General features: G+C 51.9%; 1 long non-coding RNA gene across 1 annotated transcript; it reads right to left on the bottom strand.

Annotated features, from left to right (window-relative positions):
• Positions 1–4,330, bottom strand: LOC116541866. The gene is made up of 2 exons (XR_004264978.1): positions 2,469–4,330; positions 1–1,768 (listed from the first exon to the last, which is right to left on the bottom strand). It is a non-coding gene; the product is annotated as an uncharacterized LOC116541866 (long non-coding RNA).
• Between the last annotated feature and the right edge of the window lie 98 nt (positions 4,331–4,428).

Below are 4,428 nucleotides of genomic sequence, written 5' to 3'. Positions count from 1 at the left end.
GCGGCTTCAACAGCAACACCTTTATTGCTAGCAAACCCTGCAGAGAAGGAAACCGGCTTAGTGCCAGCACCCACTGCTGCTCACAGGCTGGGGTAATTACGGGACTGGAGGGAGCGGTCTGGGTGGTACAGCTTGCTGCACAGCAGGATATGGCAAGGATGTTCCTGCAATCGCATCTGCCCGGCAAAATGTGATAAGGATGTTTCTGCAGTCAGGCGGTTAGGAAGGCTTTTTCTCATGGCCTGAGTTCCCGTGGAATGTTTCACTCTGACCAGGGTCTGCAAAGTGACTGGGGGTTTACAAAATGATGTAGCTTAGACTAACAGTAACAACTCCCAGGTAGACAGTTCTTCAAAGTCAACTGCCCTTGAGCATCTATACTGTACCAGACACAGTGCTAGGACCCAGGTCACAGGAGGAACAGGACAGATGAGGCCCCTGCCATCCTGGTGCTCATGTCTGATGAAGGAAGCTAACAGGTCATAAGACCAGGTCAGATGGTGGTGGTAACACAAGACATTAGCTGAGTGAGATGAGCTAGAAAGAAACTGAGGGAGCTGTTCCAAACACAGTGACAGGTAGAGACCCTTACAGGAGGTGACTTGTGAGCAGAAACCTGAGAGATGTGGAGTGGGGGTATAAAGAAGAACCTGCCCTTGAAGCCATTCCAGAAGTAAGACCTAGCACCAGGTGGGCAATGAAACGGCCTGACCTGTGAGTTCTTTATGCTTCCTTCCTCAGTGGTGCACGACCAGAAACATGGGGCAATTCTGTGCAGGGTCCATGGAGGAAGAAGGTGCACTGCAGAGCCACGGTGGGGATGAAATCTGGCCCAACAGTGAAGCTAGAAGCAGGAGCTGCTTACACTGACCACAACACAGGTCAGGAAGCATAACCAGCGCCTGAAGGCATGTCCAGCACTAGACAAGCTGGCCAGGCTGCCAGCATCTTAGTAGAGATTCCAGAAGATCAGATGACTTGTTTGGGGACAGGGGAGGAAAGCTTCAGAAAATTCTAGACGACCCATGACACTTAGCATGAACTTCCCCGAATGGGACTAGTTTGGCATTGCTGGTTCTAAAGATTTGCTCCCACCATCCCCACCTGCTCATTGCCCAACCAGGGGAAATCTCAGTGTAGGGTCCACAGAAACAATCCCAGTGGAAGGGAAAGGGTGTTTCTCATCCAAAATCAAGGGAGGAGACCCACAAAACAAGGTGGAACAAGGATCCGCCTTGGGGCCAGACAGCCCATGGTCAAAGTTGAACTCTACCACTGTTCAGCTGTGTGACTTTGGGTAAGTGACTTTCCCTCTCTGATCCTCACGTTCCTTTTTGGTAAAAACAGCACAATGACAGGTCTATGGGGATCGGAGATGCCAACAGAAAAATGTGTCTTAGTTTGAGTTTCCTGGAAGTAGATGCTGACCCAAAGATTAAAACACAAAAATTTTCTGTGGAGATGAGTGTAGGACAGTAATTCTATGGTCAGTTCTTCCTCGGGGTGCTGATCCCAGGAGACATCAGCAGAGTGGGGAGCTGTGACAGAAAAGGAATGCTGCTGTTACAGGGACCTTTATCAAGAAAGTTTCTGCTGTGGCAGCCAGGACTTAGCCCTGCTGGGTACTTCTGAGAGAAAGCATAGAACAGGTGCCTCAGAGTCACCCCACCCAGATCAAGGGAGCTGGGGTATTTACCCACTGATACCTACCAGTCACTCCTCAGGGCTCCTTCCAAGGGTGTGATTCCTCCAGAATGGCCTGGCTGCACTGCAAGGGTCAGACCTGGGGTTGAGACAAGGGGCCCTGACGGCACCCCCAGCAATGAGCAGGAGCGCCACCTGGTGTGGAGAAATTTAGTCACTCAGTGACTCCAACACATTCACACACTCATACCACACTGCAGCGCCAACACGGTGCATACATACATACACAAACGTGCATACATGACTGTAACCCTCTTAGATCCTGGTGAATCCATGGAGTAGATGACAAGGTGGGAATCAGGGGAGGAGAAAAATTAAGGGGAGTGAAGGAAGGTCTTGGGGACAAAATGCAAATTTAGGCAGAAAATCAAGGGGGGAGAGGAGTGGTCTGGACACCAAATGCCTGCTGGGTGGCACCTGCTCTACATACACTGTCACCAATTCTCCAAGCAGCCTCATGGGATAGAAGAAACTCCCCTCAATTTACAGATGGCAGAAATGCAGTTCAGGAAAAAAAACCCTGATTTTACTAATGTCTCAGCAAGTTCATGGGTGATAGATATGGACTCCCAAATCCTTCTGTCCACAGAGCCTAAAAATTCTCCCTTGTTAGGCAGGCTGGGTACCAAATCGTGCTTCTGGGCTCTGCTCCTTTTCCTGCTAGGCAATAATGGCAGAATTGACAAAAACGTTTTCCACCTTCACTAACTGGAGGAGAGCCAATGAGAGGGGCTGGGGAACAGGCCATGAGGCCCTTCACCCACCACTCAACGTCTTGCGGATTGTGGGACCTCGGGGCTCTTGCACCACATGCTGGCAGCACTCCCGGTGTCTGGGCGTCTTGTGAGGTTGTACAGGGCCTAAAGGTCACTGGCTGTGCTGTCATATCCTAAGAGGCAGCCAGGCAGGTTTGGGTCTCTTGGCTGCTTCAGCACCAGAGGATGGACAGCGCCCATGCATGGAGGCCCTGGGGTGAATGGGAGGAGGGAAAGAAAGAGCAGGATGGAGTGATATAGGGTCCATCCACCATGTCCCTGGATGGAGAGACCGCTGTTCCCACAGTAGTCCCACACCGAGACCACCGCCGACGCTCATGAAGATGCCAGCCTCCATTTATATGTCCTTGTCTGACTACTTCTTCCCATTTTCATCCTGAAGACAAGACCTCTGAACACACAAGCTCTGAGGGCAGCTAAGTGTAACCTGAGACAGTCCCTGAAGACCTTTCACCCAAGCAGGATCCCTCCCTTGCCATCTCCAGACTTGCCCCATCAGCTCCCTCCTGGTCTCCTGGCTCTTGTTCACTCCTTCAAGGCAGCCTTCTACAGTCATCTCTACAATGTGTCTGACTGTCCCTCCTTTTTATCGAGAACCTTCCATGGCTCCCTAGAGCCCTCCAGATCAAGTTCAAGCTCCTTGATAAGATACTTGATCTCAGGCTCCATTCTACCTCCTGAATTGAGTTCCTAGAGAAGCACGCCTTGCTCAGCACAAATGCATCAATGAAGTATGAAGCCTTGAATGTGGCCTTGGTCTTGAGGAAGTCATCAACAGCCTGGCTAGTGAGGGTGCAGTGCTGCTCCAGGATGATGGTATCTAAAGTTGTGCTCCAAGTCAGGCCCTGCAGAAGCCTCGCCCCCAGGAGTAAGGTAGAAGAGGAAGTCCGTGCACAGGCAGATCTGCTGGTGCTGTCGCACGATGAGGGGACTGACCTCCAAGGTGGCGGCAATATATTCACTGGGATTCCTGCAGGGAGTGGAAGCAGCTCCATAACACATATGAAACCCTGAAAGCACTTCCCAGCCAGAACCTCAGGACCACATCACATCTAGAAACGGGTGCCCTCTGAGCACAATTCTCTCTCTGCCCCCACTCTGAGCTGCCTCCCAGCCTTACATGCCCTAGCCTGGTCCAGAGCCTGGAGCCCAGCAGGTGTTTAGTCCATGGTGTTGACTGCTCCCTGGGCCAGGAGAGCCCTTGGTGGCTCTGTGACTCCTGCTGAAGAAGCCCTCCCTCTGCCTTGGGACCTCCCAATTCCCATGGGAAGCCCCCATGGCTATGGATTGCCCCACCTGCCCAGGGATCTGCCAGCCCCATGGCCTTACTTGATGCCTTAGCCCTCCCAGACCATGACATGTTTCTCAGAATGTGGTTTATGTCCAGGGCCATCTGTGGGGTTTGCTGGGGACCTCTTGCTGTTCTCCTTTATGGTCTGTACGGCAGGGCCAAGAGGAAAAATCAGCACTCACAACCTCAGAAAAGACAAAAGATTCACTGCCACAAACTGCAACCACCAAATAGTCAGCAGTGCTTCTGGAAGGAAAGGAGGTTTTATTCTGCAGAAATCTCCTTGTTTGGATTCTTTCTGAAACTGGGGGGAAGGGGGTGCCAAGCCCAGCTTACCTGTGGTGCCTACATTACCATCTGTGCCTAAGATGTGAGATGGGCCCCTGCTCCCACTGCAGGGTTGAAGTTCCCTCCAGCTGGAGGCCTGGGCTCCTGACGCCACCTGGCCTGTTTGTCCTGCCCTGGATGAGCACAGAAAGGCTACACCTGGTATTTCCTTAGGTCCTTGGTTTCCTGCCCTGGATGAGCACAGAAAGGCTGTACCTGGTATTTCCTTAGGTCCTTGGTTTCCTGCCCTGGATGAGCACAGAAAGACTGTACCTGGTATTTCCTTAGGTCCTTGGTTTCCTGCCCTGGACGAGTACAGAAAGGCTGTAC

Source organism: Sapajus apella, unplaced genomic scaffold, assembly GCF_009761245.1.
Source record: "Sapajus apella isolate SASKATOON/1434 unplaced genomic scaffold, GSC_monkey_1.0 scaffold158, whole genome shotgun sequence".
NCBI lineage: Eukaryota > Metazoa > Chordata > Mammalia > Primates > Cebidae > Sapajus > Sapajus apella.
Note: the sequence above shows the minus strand (reverse complement) of the source record. Positions and strands in the feature narration are given on the sequence as shown.